Source organism: Pteropus medius, unplaced genomic scaffold, assembly GCF_902729225.1.
Source record: "Pteropus medius unplaced genomic scaffold, Ma_sr-lr_union100, whole genome shotgun sequence".
Classification (NCBI taxonomy): domain Eukaryota; kingdom Metazoa; phylum Chordata; class Mammalia; order Chiroptera; family Pteropodidae; genus Pteropus; species Pteropus medius.
The window spans coordinates 5,606,188-5,624,391 of NW_024340692.1; the positions used below are offsets into that span (position 1 = coordinate 5,606,188).

The 18,204-nt window shown below is 36.2% G+C and overlaps 1 pseudogene; it reads right to left on the reverse strand.

Moving 5' to 3' along the window:
- Window positions 1–3,743: 3,743 nt before the first annotated feature.
- On the reverse strand, window positions 3,744–3,859 carry LOC120597725 (uncharacterized; annotated as a pseudogene).
- Between the last annotated feature and the right edge of the window lie 14,345 nt (window positions 3,860–18,204).

The window sequence follows — 18,204 nt, forward strand, 5'->3', positions numbered from 1 at the left end:
CAGACCAATGTACTAAACACAGAGTTATTTTACTTCACCAAGAGATGAAGTCAGGCTCCAGGGGATAAACAGCCGTCCATAAATAACCTCTCAGAAATAGCCTAAAGAACATGTCCTGCAAAGAAATCCTGGCTCCGTGCATTCTATTTTGTTTATTTTGCATAAAAGTTTTCTTTGTCTAGATTTTCACCAGCATAAAAGCACTTTCAGCAAAATATGCAGTTAAAACAAAACGAAGTTAAAAAAAAAAAATCCCACCTGAAAGGAAATTAACTGTTGCCATTTGAAATGCCAAGAGAAAAATATGCTCCTGACATTCTAATGACTAAAGAGTGGTGATAAGAGGAAAAAGACATGGGGGTGGTGGTGGGGGGCATTCCATGCCAAGTACTAATATTCATAGCCTCTGCCTGAAGTCTAGGCACTGTATGCTGGTTAAAAGTGTTTTCAATATCTGATTCCTAGTGGTAAATCCAACCGTTGGCAATAATGACCTGCTTCAAGACTTAACATTTGGCCAAGATATAACTGATCCACCAGTGCCGTGAGATAGCTTGAGTTGTTCTATTTTTTTAAATAATCTGGAGGAAATGTACTATTTTAAAACATTATTGTAGAATTTCAATTGCTGCATTTTAGTGAGATGAGTTCAAACAAGGGAAGGAGTTGTGGGGAAGTAATTAGATGAATCAATGCTATAGAATGCCTTCACTTTGAGCATCGTCACTTAGCCAGTTTCACTTTTAGCACCCATAGAAGTGATCCATTTATATATTTGATGTGCATATATACCAAAAGATATATACATATATGGACATATATATGGATACACACACATACACACACACACATATGACTATATATATATATATGTGTATATATATATATATATATATATATAGCCAAATTTAGAGGAATTATTTTAAAAAGCATGAACTTTAAAGATACTCGCCCCTGAGTCAATTAGTATGTACAATTTTTAAATTAACAACTGCCTCCTAGGTTTTTAAAAGTTGAATACTTGAATTCTCATTGGTCAATTTTTCTTCTAATTTCTTTGCTTTCTGCCTCCTTTATTTTTATTATCACCCCCCTAAGTCGAATTCTTATTTCAGAGTTGCATCATTTCAACAGATGCCCTCCCAACTGGCTTGACTGTCTTCAAGCTCTCTCTACCACTACATCCCAATTTCTACCTCTGGATTAATTATCTTAAAATCATACTTTATATCATGAATTCACACTTCTCAGAATTTGTGTTGGCACCCTGATTTAAGTTCAGACATCTTTCACAATGATCTCTACTTTTTCTGATATGTTTTGAAATAATATACCATTTACTTTGGATTATTGGTTTATTTTGCTTATGAACCTCATAACCAACTCTAACTAGACTATACTTTCGTTGGGGACAAGAATTGGGTCTTAGAAATCTTTTTATTCCCTGAAGCAGTGTTAGTCCATAACGAGTATGAAGAAACAATTCCTTCTTTAGGAATGCTTGAGCTACTTTATTAATATGTAGTTATCAAGAGAAACATTCCTTTATTGAGATAGTTTCAGTTTCCTAAAGAATGAGGTTGATCTTAGCCTCCATAACTGTTGGAAGGGATGGGCTCTCCAACCAGAATGAGGCATGAGGGGCAAAATCTATGGAGATGGGAAAAAATAACTTGGCCATTTTCTCTTGTGCTCTAAAGAGTGTGTGCGTGCCCAAAAAGGAATTCTTAGGAGGTTTTAAAAGGATATCTGTCACATAAAGAATCCATCAAGGAAAGAGCCTGTTGGGATGGCTGGCTTCACAAATTAGCCCAATAATGTAGGACAGATTTTCTAAATTCTGCTATTTCCCTTAGCTATCTTCAAGCTTTCAGTAAAGTTGCATTGTATGCTACAGCCTTGCATTATATAAGCTAAGATGTTCAGCTTTTCCCCCTCATCTTTTCTTTTCCTTTCTCTCAAGGCAGCATCAAGGCATAGAAGGAATTTTCCATTACATTTTAGTTTCAAAGGGATGAGGTAAACCTTCAGAATCTGTGATTCCTTACCCCACATCATACAAAAAAATAACTAAAAAAAAGACCTATATATAAATGCTAAAACTAAAAATAAAAAAAAAATTAAAACTATTAAAAAACAGATGAAGAGCTTTGTGATTTGGCGTTAGGCAAAAATTTCTTAGAATAGACATAAAACACAAAAGCTACTAAATGAAAATGTTGATATATTAAACTTTATCAAAAATACAAAAGTCTACAAATATATTGTTAAATAGATAAGTCACAGACTGAGAGATAATATATGCAAACAACTTACCTTATGAAGATCTACATCCAGAATATATAAAGAATTATTATAACTAACTTGCTATGCTACCTTCAGGATTTTGTTATATATTTTATATACTGAGGTGTGACCATTTGTGTCTGGCTTGCATTATGATTTATATGTGTCAAATTGGGGTCAGAGCACAAATTTGAAGATTATTTTTCAAAATATGATGAATATTTACATTTGGACACTAGACTCTTTGTTCTCTCAAATAATTAGGAAGTAGGGCCAATTTTGAAGAAAGAATGCTTATAACGAAATAATAAGAAACAATAATTTTAAATGAGCAAAGATTTGAAAAGATACTTTACCAAAAAGGTTATACAGATGTCAAATAAGCATATAAAAAGATGCCCAACATCATTAGTCATTAGGGAAATCAAACTTAAAACTACAACGAGATACCACTACATATCGTTTAGAATGCCTAAAATCAAGGACAGGCAATACCAAGTGCCGTGAGGATGTGAGGACACACAATGGTATAACTACTCTGGAAACGGTTTGTGGTTTCTTAAAAAGGAGGCAGTTTCTTAAAAGAGGGAGAGGCTGCCAATCTTCTCTTCAAGTTGCTACTCCTCAGTGCTCCCTTAGTAATAATTGGAAGTGGCAACGGGCTTAGTCAGAAGACTATATTCTTCAACCTCCCTTACTATTATCCATGCGGCCAAATTTTGGTCCATCAAATGTAAGCAGAAATTATTGGATGAGAATCCCAAGGAAGTTCTTTAAATCATTGCATTCAGTAGAAATTTAAGGAAAGCCAAAATGAGAGCCACATATGTAATTTAAATTCTAAGAGCTCTATTAAAAAAAAAATAAGATACAGGTGAATTAACTTTAATGATATACTTTATCTAATCCAATATATTTAAAAATATTATTAATTCAACAAAAAATTCATATAATAAATTATTGAGATAATTCACATGCTTTTCCTTTGGTATAAATTTTTCAAATTCTATTGTGTATTTTACACTTTGAGCCCATCTCAGTTCAGACTTGACACGTTTCAAAGCTCAATAACCACAGGTAGCTGGTGGTTACCATATCAGAGAGCACAGTTTTAGAGAGATAAGCATTTTTTGCCCTTTTGCATTTCGTCCTTTTTCTGACATGTGATATATTTGTCTTGGCTAGAGTTTTAGCAGCTTTCTTACACCATGAGTTTTCCTTGAGTTTGCAAGCTGTGGAACAGGAAGAAATAAGAAATCTGGTTCTGGATGTCTGTATAATCCCCTTACCGGCCATGGGCTGCCAATTTCTGGACTTTTTTATATGACTATAGTAATATCAGACAATATAAACTATGGTAAAGCTTTTCTTAGTGATAAAGAGGGCCAAAGGTAACAACAGAAGATAGAAAGACAGTATATTGTATTGGTTAAGGCATGGGTGTTTTTTTTTTTTTATGCCTACAGCACTTGGTCTTCCTAGGTGGTCTCCCATCCAAGTACTAACCAGACCCAACCCCGCTTAGCTTCTGAGATCAGACATTAGGCTTGTTCAGGGTGGCATGACCATAGACCATGGACCGTGGCTCCACTGGGGCGTGAACCCAAGATCTTCTGTGTGTAAAGCAGATGTGCTGCTACACTATGGAATTATGTCCAAGGTATGATTTTAAGAGCCATATATCTAGGTGCAGACCCTGACAGTGCCACGTACTAATGTGTGATCTTGGTTAAGTTATTTAAGCTCTCCAAAATTAAAATTTTTCCTTAACTGTAAAATGGAGATAATAATATATTCCTCTTAGAGTTACCTTAAGGACTAAAAACAATTAATAATGTAACATATTTAGATTATGTGTATCACATAGTAAATTCTTTGTAAGAGCCAGCTGTTATTAATTTATTAGGAAAATATAATAATTATGAACAGGAAAATTTAATTCTGAACTTGTATGTACTTGATAAGATAAGCATCAAATATATAAAGCAAAATTGACAAAATTATAGAGTGGTTGATAAATCTATAATCCTAGTGCAAGTCTGACACATTTCCCAATAACTGACAGATGGAACAGACAAAAAAAAAAATGAAAAAGATTCAAATAAATTCATGTGATTAATATGCCCTGGATAAACTTCAAATTTGGATTACTTTCAAATTTGAATCCGAACTTCCTGAAAACTATTACAAATAGGAAAACATATCAGTTTGTATAATTTTTATTATTGCAAAAAACGAATGCTTTTACTTAGGCTTATCATGTTACTTACATTTGAGGATCACGGTGAAATATCTATATACTCAATACTTTAGCTTCCTTCCATTCCAGTCACACACTTAATATATATAAAAATATCTGTATTTTAATTGAACATAAATCATTAATTTTGTGATTTACTTATCATATAAATATGAAGTTTCTGGTTGCAAACACTTAACTCACTTTGTATATCCCTTAACAAAACAGCATAAGCAAATGAGTGGATAATGCTTTCTTTGGAGGCTGATGAATGTTCTCTCCAGTGGGTGGATTTCTAGCACAGCCTTTTTTCACCCTCCAGGCAGCTAATTCCTGAGTCTGTCTCCCAGTGAGACACAGCAGGTGGGAATAACCCCAAACTTCCTAAGTGTTGAGACACTTGCAATGATTCCTGTTTTTAATATCTCCTTTAAAGTGTAGGTGTTCCCCATGCCCCCCGGCTTTTGATTACCTTTTAAAATATTATCTTTGGTTTGTTTGTTTCAATGAAATAATTTGCATAATTTGTGAAGAATCAAATTGAATAGGATTTGTTATTTAAAAAAAAGAAGCATTGGCTGAGTATTAAACTAGAGACTGAGAGATGGAAAAAGAAATGAGATTCAGCTCAAACTTACTAAGCAATCTCAATGATACAGAAACTCCAAGCAACTAAAATACCCTCTGGAGAGTAACATTTCATGCTTAGGAAGAAGTTATTTACTTCGTTCAGGAAAGTACTTTGCTCCAAAGAGGGGCCCTTGCTCACCATAATATTGAGTTTGGCCTATCATGGGACTAGACTTAAAATATTTTATGTTCTCAATTTATTTTCTCTCACATCTGGATTAAGGATGATTTTTCTAGACCCAAATTATGGAAACTTTCTCTTGTCAAATACATAAGCCATATACTTGACTGTAAACATATGGTCTAATTGCAAAATTTCCCTATGGGAAAGCTAATTATTTAAGGTGTAGGTCCAAAGTAGAATTTCCCCACCTTTATGTAAACCACAAACACATATCTCTGGGAATTTGAAGTGCTGAACTCCACTGCAAGGCAAAGAGGCATTTCCTGCTGGGCCCTCCCATGGGGAAACACAGGCCTTTGGCTAGGGGTTGTTTCCACAAGCTGGAATCTTTTTTCCTGGATGTGGGGGTCCTCTTAAACACAGGGGAATTGTGGTGGCCCTTTGAGGTTGCACAAGGAATTATTTGAGTGCCTCCTTTCAATTTCACTCACATCTTTTAGCGTTGCTGCAACAAGGAGCCCATTCTCTTGTGAAGGGCTTCTTTGGCGATGCTTTAGGGCAAGTTACTGCTGTACTGCCTCCTGTCTATACCTCATGTTTGCTGGAGGCAAGAGTACAGAAGAGTGGGATTCCCTTTTAGCTTTGTGCCAGGAGCTTTTACAGTTCTGTCTTGTTTTTGTTTTTCTAGTGGGAATAAATTAGGGGTTTTTAATATCTTAAAGTACTACTCCTCATGCTCAAACTTAAATGGCAAAACAAAAACAAAAATTATACATATTATTGAAATAGAATATCATTTCTTTTATTTAAAAAATGGCAGTGCCAATACAGAAAGCAAGTATGAATGCTTATCAAAGATAGATTTCAATCATACTATATGGAATGAAATTTTATGTATTATCGAGCACATGTTTGTTAAGTACATACTATGTGCTAGGTCCAGTGTTAGGCTCTAAGACTGTGAAAATAAATAACATTTGGCCCTACTCTGAAAATATTCATACTCCTGGGAATTGTGTGTAGGGAAGTGACAGGTGCACAGATATCTAATTACATAGATATTTATAATATGATATATAATAGATATTATATAATGCAATGTATATGCTATCATAGCTCAGGGAAACAGTTAACTGACTACTATGCCTAACAACAATTTCATAAGGGAGATGATATTTGATGTGGTTCTGGAAGGGTGGGTTGAATGCAAGAAGGAGAAAAGCACTCTTTCTAGAAAGTTGAGAGAGTGTGTATAAAAAGGAACAGAAACTAAAAATAGAATGGAATGTTTGAAGAATAGATAGCATATTGGCATGAACAAGAGGCAGGGTTCAATGGATGGAGTGATGCTAAGTAAGTCTGAAAATTAGATGAAATGATAAGGCTTTGGGGCTTTGTTCTTTAGTCAATGGAGTTTGCCTTTGAAGGATTAAAGAAGGGGAGTAATAGGATCCTCTACTGAGCACCTACCATATGCCACACATTGTTCTAAGTGCTCTAGATAAATTTACTCATATAATCCTCACTGTAACCATATGAGTGAAGGACTGTAGTGATTTCCACTTCACAGATGACCCTGGGCAAGTCATCAGTTTCCTCATAACTTTAAATTGATCTGTAGATTCTATACAATCTTAATCAAAACCACAGCAGGTGTTTTTTGTTCTTTGGGGCTTTTTTTTTTTTTAAGAAATTGACAAGTTGATTATAAATTTATATAGAAATGCAAAGGTCCTAGCTTTTTAAAAGAAGAACAAAGTAGGATTTATACTGCCTAATTTTAAGACTTATTGTGGAGCGGTTGTAATAAAAACAGTGTGATATTTGTATTAAGAATGACAAATAGGCTAAGTTCAAAAATAAAACCATATATATAAAGATACAACTACTTTGTTTAGTTATTTACTTACTTATTTACAGAAGTGCAAAGGCTACATAGTAGGGAAAAGACAATCTTTTCAACAAATTATGCTGAAACAGTTGGATATCCATAACTCAAAGCAAAAAGACTTCAATCCATGTCTCACACCATATATAACAATTAATGGATCATACGCCTACATTTTAAACCTAAAACTATAAGATTTCTAGCAGAAAACATAGGAGAAAAACTTCATAACTGCAGGTTTGGCAAAAAATTCTTAGCTGTGACACCAAAGGCATGATCCATAAAAGAAAAATGTAATAAACTAGATTTCATCAAGATTAAAAACTTCTTTTCAAAAATACATTAAAATAATAAAAAAACAAACCATGGACTGGGAGAACATATTTGCAAAGCATGTACCTGATGAAAGACTTGTACATGGAATATATAAAGAGGTATAAACTCAATAATAAAAACAAATAGCCCAATAAAGAGATGTCAAAATGATTTGAAGAGACATTTCACTAGAGAGGACATACAGATGGCAAATAAGAAAATGAACAGATGCTCAACATCATTAGTCATTATGGAAATGCACATTAAAACCAAAATGAGATACTGTTACATGCTTATTAGAATGTCTTAAATTAAAATGTCTGACCATATCAAATGCTGTCAAGAATGTGGAGCAACTGGAACTTTCAAACACTACTGGTAGGAATGCAAATGGAATAGTCACATTGATTAACATTTTGGTAATTTCTAAGATGCAAAACATATACCTACCATATTATTCAGCCATTACTCTATCAAATATTCACCCAAGAGAAAAGAAATCAGACATCCATACAAATACGTGTACATGAATATTTATAGTAGCTTTATTTATAACAGCCCAAGCTGGGAAAACTTAAGGAAAACATAAATATAGATAAATTATGGTATATCTGTACAATAAAATATTGCTCAGTAAGAAAAAGGAATGAATTACTGATAGACTCAACAACACAAATCTTTAAATGGTTATGATGAATGAAGCCGGATAAAATGCATACGTACTCTTTGATTCCATTTTTATACAACTCTATAAAAGGCAAATGCTTCTGTAATGACAAAGCAGATGAGCGATTCTTGAGGACTAGAGGTAGAGAGACAGAGATTACAAACAGGAAGAAGAAAATTTTGGAATTACGAATACATTCAATATCTTGATTGTGGTGATGGTTTTACAGATGTATATATACATCAAAGCTGATCAAATTTTACACTTTATCATTTATTCATTCATTCATTCATTCATTCATTCATTTTTTAGGTGAGGCAACCCTTGGTTGACCTCACAGATTGCAAAGACCTTGTAAGTTTACAATCCCTTATTTTTTATTTTTTACACCTACAACTCTTGGTCTTCCTAGGCGGTCTCCTATCCAAGTACTAAGCAGGCCCGACCCTGCTTAGCTTCCAAATTGTATACTTTAAATGTGTGCAGTTTATGTTCTATTAGTCATACTTAAACAAATCTATTAAAAACAAAATCTATTAATTGATTTCTAGTGAGAATTTTCCAGTAGGAAGATGTCTGAGTCTATCCTGTGATTTAACATTAAGTCTGGGGGCAAATCTATGTACTGTAAAACTATCATTAAAATGGAAAAAAAGATCATTAGTCAATTATTCATGTGATTCTTTTATTTGTTCATTCAACAAATATGTGTTAAATGCCTGAGATGGCAGCACTGCTGGATGTGCCTAAACATTGACACACATTGGTGGGACAAGATTGGAGCTCCGCTACCCTCTCTGAGTGTATTTTGTCAGAATAGTAATGTGATAGAGAAGCTGAAAGTGCAAGCTTCAAAGTTGCAAAATCTCTCCAAGAATTCCCCAAAAGTCTTCCATTGACTTTTCTTCGTTCAAAATTGGGTCACAGAGTCAGTTAATAAGTTGCAGACTCAGAATTCAAACCAGACCTCAGAGAGTTTTCTTTTAACTTCCCTATTGCCACTCAGTATGATGAGACTCAATCATAATTAGGATTGAAACAGAATTGAAATGTATCAACACTTTTACCTTGGATTTAATGTTATTTAAGGTAATATCCATGAACCACCTAAAATCTTCTTTTGTACTGCCAAGGATATACCTACCACCCTGAGAAACACTGGGCTAAATGTTTTTTAGAGAGTCACTTTTGGCTCTAATACCTTAACAGCTCATATTCTGTGTTTTGTCTATGTGAAGATAGAGGATAAGTCATGCCCGCTTTAATTGTCTTAGCCTTTTTTACAGTACTGGGGAAAAAAAACATGGACCTGTTAGGTCATAAGTTATAATGTACAGGTCCACACGGGTATGCAGATGTTAGACCTCACTTTTTTCCTTCTTTAGGTTCATAGAGGTAGGTGGTAGGCATAGGGGTCTGAGGAAGTATGGGAGAGGGGGCGAGACTCCAGGTTGAGTCAAGTTTCTTTCAGTGAGCTCAGTGCAATGGAATACTTTTTGCTAAACAGAAGTGGCTCATGGGCAATGCCTGAAGCAGAGTGTTTCCTTTAAGGTTCTTGGGCAGGGTTTTGACTCCTATTACTCGATGTTGGATGAGCCCTACTTTCTAATATTACTTTCAATGAAGGAGAGTCTCCAGCAACTGGCTAAAACCCAAAATTACCACTTCCGTCACCCATCAACATTCATAGGGGACAAGGTAATTACAAAGTAGGAGGTTTGGGTCTCATGGCAAAGTCTCAGTGTTATCTTCAAAGGTTGTGTGCAGAGCACTGAAGTCGTACGATCCCTCTGGTTTGTATTTAGTCAAGAACATACTTATATGCAACTGTGACAACCCTTAGTCGCTCTTTGTTTCCATTCTCAAAAGGGCTACTTCTTAGGGTACTTGTCAGCCACAAAGAACTGGGACAAAACTGACTTCAGAAAATGCCACTCATGGACCAAAGCCAGCATTCTCCTTTCTTTCTCCTACAATATAAAGAGTAGGCCATTATTTCTGTGTCTCCCTACCAATAAGGCAGGGTTTCCAACCTCAGTACCCATGACATTTTGGGCCAGATAATTTTTTTGTTTCGGGGACTGTCCTGTGCATTGTAAAATGTTTAGCACCATACTTAGCCTCTACCCACTAGATGCCAGTACACTGCCCCTGCGTTGTGACAATAAAAATATCTCCAGACACTGCCAAATATCTCCTAGGGGACAAAATCAGCCTCAATTGAGAACCACTACCTTAAGGTAAATAAATGTATTTCAGTGTCCTTAGTAAAGGCCACCCTGGTCTGTTTCATAAATCCGTATAATCTCAATCTCAAGGAGTTGTCTGTGAGTTTACTGGGCCTCCCTCCTTATTCAGATTTGCCTATTTCCTTCCCAGCAGTTGGTATACTAGAAAGGAAGACTTAAAAGTCAAACAGAAGGTCACATACATCTTTTTCCTAGGGCCAACAGCCTGAGTGCCTTATATTTATAAAATTAAAGTGAGTTACTTAGTATTTGCACCAAAGGGATGACCTTAACCCAGAACACCTGGTTGTTTCTATTAGTGAGAATAAAAGAAAAATAACAAACTTTGGTAGACCATTTCATTTCATTACAATTTTATTGGGTATCACTTTCCAATTAGCACTTTTTTTTTTTTCCAATTTGGCCCATTATAAATTAATCACAGGTTGCATATTTATCTATTTATTTTTTATTTTTAAATATTGTGCCTTGGTGAGTTGAATACACTTTTCTGTGGAAATCACTATTGAATGAAGTATACTGCACCCTGTAGTGATTCTACAAATCGATCGCCTAAATACCCTCCTGTAAGAGTTGAGTTAGAAGAGGTAAGTAAAGGGAAGGTAGTCTTTCCATGTTTCTTGAAACCAACTTTAAGAGAACAAAGGTAGTAATTAGGATTCATTCTCTTTCCTCATCAAGACTGTGTTCAGCGCCTCCACTAAGCAAGCCTTTGCAAGAGATGGCATTTATAACCAGTGATTGATAGCACCCACAGCTTCCAGGCAGGAGAATGTTCTAAGTGACCTCTACAGAGTTGAGGTACTGAGTTATGTTGCAAAAGCTTGACAGTGCCAAGATGTCTTTAAGCTTGTGAAGTTTCAAGACAAGCATTATCATGAATTGGTTGATGGTTTCAAAATGTAAATTAGCTCTGATGATGGATTGGAAGCTACAGGAAGAAATTATGGAGGACAAATACTTCTGAGGCAATAAAGGCTTTTAATTCTTTTTTTTTTTTAAGAAAATCAACCAAGCTTCTTACCTTGTCTGCATTCTTCTTTAAAATGGATCCATTTATTTTCACTTAGTTTCCCATGTTCAGTCTTCGGCCCCATATCTTTTCTCTCGGTTTTCTCTTGGTGTTCCCACTTATTTCCATCACTTAAAATACTTAAGCCTATATACATAACTCTGAAATCTATCTCTTTGGGAACCAGCCTGTACCTTTAACTGTCTCTTGCCTGCTCTCTCGGATGTTAGGTACTTAAACTCAACATACCTAAAACCAGCTCAACACCTTGCCTTATAAACATCTCGTTCTCAGTGAGTGTCATCATAGACTAATATCCATGCCCCAATCCGAGGACTCATCTTCTTTTCCTCACACTATCAAGAACCACATTTCTTCACAGCCACCTCAGCAGCAGCCTCGCTGGGATTTGGCAATGGTATCTAAGTTGACCTTTCTGAAAAAAACTGCCTAGCTTATCTTTTAACCTTTGCATTGTTGCAGAAATTATCTTGCTAAATAAAACACATACCTGTGTCACAGCCTTGCTTTAATATTTAATGGTTCCTTTGACCACCAGTCTAGCCCTTGTCACCCATGTACTGTTGATGAAGCTCTTAATGACTTGAGGGAAAACGCTCATGTCACCAGTATTACATCCCACCAGTATTACATCCTTTATTTCCTGACTCATACAGGGTGGTTTTCCTCTCTAAATTCCTTATAGTGCCACCCACATTATAACTCTTTTTAATTTTTTTCAATTGTTTTATAATCTCCGACTAAGTTCATTTATTTTATCTATTTAACATAAATTTCTAAGCACTTTAGAAATATTAACACATAAAAGTTTCAAACAATATAAAATAAGTTTTTCTGAAACTAAATTAAAATACGTATGAGTGGCACTACATAGAGACACCGTCTTAAATATTTTTACCACAAGATATTTTCCGATACCTGAGCGATAGTTCTTAGAAAACCCGCGAGGTTGGTATGATGTCAGGACTTAATTTGGGGGTTTTAAATCCCTGACTAATTCTCCTTCCCTTTTTCAATTTGGTAGGCTTCCACTTATTAACTGTATATTGAGAATACTTAACTTGGTGAGTTAGAAACACAAAGTAGCCATATATTTTCCAAATACTGCTTTAAAAATAAGATATCATGTCATTTGGGGCAAGTAATTTATCCTCTCTGTGCCTTGGTTTCTAACAATGGGACAAAAAACTCTGCCTACCTCATAGAGTAGTTTTAAGGCTTGAATTTGTCAGTACATATAAAATGTCTAAAGCAGTACCTGGCACATAGTAAGCACTCAGTAAAAGTTGGCCATTATTTATTATGCTCCTGTCTCTCCCTCTAGGCTACATGCTTTTTGACTCCCAAAGAGCTTAATGTCTGGCACATATCAGGTACCTCTAAAATATTGGTGTAATAATGGATATAGAGTAATCAAAGTAAGGATTCTAAGAATTAAACAGAATTTAAAGTTGATTTGAATGCATAATGCCTTTTCTCTTAAAAATTTCAAAATAGTCTTCAGACAATCCTTGATTCTCCTAGAAGACAATGGCTACAGACAGTACCTCTATGACAGAAGAGTATAGCTAGATTCAATGACAGAGAGATTAAATTACTTTCTTGGGAACTAATGGAAGAATTTGAAACGACTATTCAGTTGGTAGACAGTAAGAATTCTAAACATTTTAAGATAGCAGAATTAGCCTTTGTATATTTTCTTTATCTGGTTTTAGCTCAGACATTTTTTTAGAGTGGCAATAGAACAGCCTTCCAAGATAATAATTATACAGAGCCGTATTTTATAAGATGCTTTTTTATCAGGTGTTTTGGAAAGCAAGTAGGTCATGTTACCTACTTCCCATAGGCATTTTCCAGGTACTTAGATGTCATCAGAGCCCAGTTGTATCACAATGCAAAAACAAAACAAAACAAAAAAATAGTATCTCTTCTTTTGCATTATAAAAAATAAACAGAACTACTGGGTAAGTGTGATTTAATCTGTCATCAATTGTGTCCTCTATCACTGTTTCTGAAAGTCATGAAAATAAAACCAAAATTAAAAAAGAAAGGTAAAATTAATAATAGTTATATTTCCAAAGAGTCAAATATTTAGCAATATGTAGACTAAACATCTGGGTAATAGTTAAATTTACCCCCAGTTTTTATTCATATTTCTGTCCAAAGATAGAACCCTGTATAGAAAGACTCCACCATTAGCCTACAAAAGCTGAATCAACAGAGTTGATCATCACAGAAAGTGTAGTTACTTATTGAATTAGAGGTGGTCATAGTGGGGAGAAAACTTAGCCAAAGTCAATGGCTTTGTGGTCGGTTTTTCTGGATTTATACTAATGAAAAAAAGAGTGCTTCTGTCCAGAAGATCAATTCCAAAACAAATAAAAACATTGTCACACTAGCTTTAAAGAAATGTCCTCGCTTTCAATAAGGGCCTGGGAGGAGGAAGGTCCTTGGAGAATTATCTAGGAGTGGATGACATACAATTTTGTTTGCTAAACATTCTTGACCTTATGTCCTCTATAAAAATAGTTTCTCTCAGTGCAGCTGAGAAAGTTGTGATTTTGCTATTCCGTCAATCTAGACTGGCTGCTTCATCATGGTCAAGATGGGCGTGGCTTAATTTTGAAGAATAAAGGAATAAACGTGGCAAGTTTAGACATCTCCTAATCTAATGGACTCAAATACATTATGTCACCCTTCCCCCATATAGAATCCTCAACCAGGAAAGTGCATCGATGATTCTAGCTCGAAGACTTGAGTGTGTCTAAGACCCAGAGTATACAACATTTCTCTGTTCCTGTCTTGTTTTACCCCCTTTTCCTACCCCTGACTTATAAGGTTTCACACTGCCAGAGAGCTCTATGGTATCAGACTGAACGTTTTGATGTAATTCTACCACTGTTGCTATAGCTATCTAAGCTTGAGGATTTATTAGTTGTGAGCGTTCATTTTTGTTTTTCCTGGTCTGGTGCCAGTAAATAAGTCACCCAAACCATGGCTGAGTGTCATTTGATAGGAAAAGGCTGGGATCACAAGGAAGCCTTCTGTCTTTCAACCAAAAAAAAAAAGTTGCTGAGGTAAGCAGTGTCAAACCCAGCTGCATCAACATGATGGTGGTAAGACAAATGAGAGCTTTCACTGCTGGATATGGAGCTAGAGAGCAACCGGCCTGAAAACTCTGCAAGCCTAGGGACAGCTGAATTAATGCAAGTTGCAAGAGACTGCTTTTTCAAACTACTAGCTTTGAGAAGAAAAATTCTCTATTTCAATCTGCCTAGCATATAAACACAGCACAGTTGAAAGATAACTAGATGTGAAAAGCCTGTACACACACATACACACATGCACAAACACACATGTGTGCACACACATATATAGATATGCACATACACATGCAAGTGTTCAACGCCATTCTAAGAATGTGGTGAAATATATTCCCGTCTGTGAATCAGTGACCCACTGGCTGGACTGTGTGGGGTGGGAGGCCAGAAGTGGGATGTGGTTTGTTTTGAGGAGCCATTAGGAGACCTGGAGGGGGAGAAGGGGAGGGAAGAAGGAGGAGGTATGAACTTGGGAGGCGACTGGTCTCTCACCACAGGCCAGCGCCAGCTCCCTGTGACTGTTGCCTGGGCGATGGCTGGGGTATTATCAGGAATGCTTGGAGCCGATACCCTTCTTTTGGACTCATGGTTGGAGCAGAAGGGGGTGGATGGCTTTTCTCTTTCTGTTTCTTCTTTTCATATTCAGCAGATTAGAGTGGCGGGTTGCTGTGGCGACAACACGGAGTAGGACTCCTGCACACCTGCACCACAAATAGAGCCCGCCAACGTGGACTTAGGCCCTCCTGAGGGGGGCAGTTTTTGCTATGGGAAACACAACAACAATAACAACAACAAAAAGAGTAAGGGGGAGAGAAAGGAGGAGATGAAAGAGGGGGAGAAAAAAGGGAGGGAGTAAAGGAAGAAAATACACTACCAATTCAAGCAATGGCAGTGTTGCTCTTTAATAAAACAGGATAGGAATCCACAAGACACACAGATGGTACCCCCAGAACCTACTGCAGTAGCCTTGGGGGGCTGTTTAGGTAAGACAAGAAGTAGGGAGATACTTACATCCTAGAGCATATACCGCGGAGGAACAAAATCATGAAAAGAGGTGGCTTTAAGGCAACAACTCTTACTAGAGTAACAGAATAGATGGTTAAATGGAAAGTTATTCCATGATTATCCAGAACTGAGAGATCTTTAGTTTCTGCAAACTGACTTTCTAATGGAAAGAAGTGCATTAGAATGTGGAAAAAATAACAAAATGTGCTTTCTATTTAAGCTTACAGAGGAGGGGAGGGAGGGAGAGAGAGAAGAAATAGGGGGAGGGGGAGGAAAACTGATGAGCTCTGAAAGTGGGGTTTAGTCCTTTGGAATGCTCTGGCATGGCTCCAGGTTCTGCTAATGAAGAAGTCAGCTCCACGCAGTGTTCTGGGCTCACCTCTCTCAGACACCCTGGGCTCTGCCTTCAGTCTACCCCTTCCTTCATCTGCCTCCTCCTCATCTTCTGCTTGCCTTCTTCATTATTGTCTCTGTTTCCATTAACAAAACATCACAACGCATTAAGCACTTTGCAATGACAATATTTACAGAAGGTCAAATAAAATATGTATGGAGAGATTGATAGTGAATATGCAATAGACCTTTTGAACTTAGAGCATGCTGGGTTTGTTTTTTAAGCTAGATTCTCCAGGCTGCTTCAGCTATTTTAATATCTCTCCAACAATCTACTTAAAGGGGAAGATGATTAGAGAAAAAACATTCATTTAAATTTTTTTTTCTCTTTTCCTGGCAATAGAATTAGCAGGCAATGGGCCTTATGTATTCCACTTTCAATATGGTTGAAATCAGGAGCTTTTCTTTGGGGCAACTGTCACAAAAGACTGAGATGAGATATTTGAGTGTCCCATCAACACATACACAACAATACTGTACTGCTGTTCCTGAAGTCTTTACATATCCTTATAGTGACTATAGCTGAATGAATTTAGTAAAATGATCGAGACTTGGAGTTTGGCTTCTTTTCATAGAAGCACATATTTGTCCCCTTCTTTAATACAGAGTTTGTGAAATATTTTAAAGCAGCTATACACTAGATCAGGATATGGCCAAATTTCCTTGCAAAGGTCTAAATATTCTAAGCTTTGTGGTTCATACAGTCTCTGTAGCAACAATTTAACTCTGCTATTATAACATGAAAATAGTCACAGAGAACATGTAAATGCATGGCATGGCTATGTACCAATAAAACTTTATTTCGACCCATTTGTTCTGTGAACCACAATTTGCTATACTAGATCTACCCTCTCCTAGTTGTAACTTACTGAATAGGTTAGAATGCTCACTAACACTCATAAAATTTCACTATTCCAATGCCATTCTTTTCAGTTCCTAATCTTACAGTGCTATCTAGTAACTAAGAATAAATAAGCAATTAACCAGTTCATTTGAAGAAAGTATCCAACCTGCTCACATGACTAGAATTTCTTAATTCTATTAAAAAATAAAAACACTGAATGTAAAAAGACAGTACATATTTGAACTGTTGCAATATCTGTTTGTCCAGTCTTATAAAGCCTGATCCATTGGCAAATAAATGGCTGAGCAGATTACGTAGAAAGAGTAGAATTCGCGCTTCTTGATGGTCATGAATTTCAAAGGCCAATTTGGTGCCCAATTTTCTAAAGAGTCTTGTGCCAAAATACCTTTTATCACAGGGAGGCAAGCAGTGCATTTAAATATATTTTGTCAACTGGGCACCATATGTAGAGGTGACAGCCAGAACTCCCTGCCAGTTCCCTTTCAAAGGGGAGGATGGGCCTCCAGAAGTTCAAACATCTCTCGGTGTGACTCATTCTGGAGAATTCAGCAGGTAAGGGTTGACCATGCAACTTTAAGTTTCATTCTGAAAGTGATTTCTTTCCTAAAGACGAATTTCGATTATTACTGCCTCTGAAATTTATTCTCTATTTTTAGGACTTGTATAGTTTATTCTTTCCATAGCATTGTATACAAGACAGCAGAACGAAGTGGGGACATATGTTCACCTCATGCCAGTGCGTGAATTCCAATGTAGATTATAATGTTGAGGCCCTCTGAGTAGTCTTATTCAAGATCGGAGAGCCTGTTCTTTGAGAATTGCACTGATACCTGATATGGAGTTTGAAAATTCGCCCTGGTGGAAACCTAGAGGAAAGTTATCCTTGTCCAAAAGGGGTAGGGTTTGTTCAGAAGAGCATCCCCATTGTCTATTACTGGGCAATAAATGAGGATTAGGAAGGCTGAATCCTAAACCGAACAGTTATGTCTCAGGGCATTCTTACAGTGGTTAAAGGCAAGAAGCAGTAAGAATGTTTTGGAAGAATAGATTTGCATTTTTCAAAAAGCACCGCAGAAATACCTGGGATAAGAAATTTGAGGAAAACCAGGGTTAGTTTAGATTTAACTAGTTAGAGATTCAGATTACAGTTTACCCTTGAACAACACAGGTTTGAACTGAGGGGTCTACTTATACACAGATTTTTTTTTCAATAAATACTATAAATGTATTTTCTCATGATTTTCTTAATATATTCTTTAGCTTATTTTATTGTAAGAATACAGTATATAAAATACATATAACATACAAAATGTGTGTTAATCAACTGTCTTATTGGTAAGGCTTTCGGTCAACAGTAGGCTATTAGTAGTTAAGTTTTGGTGGAGTCAAAAGTTATATGCAGATTTTTA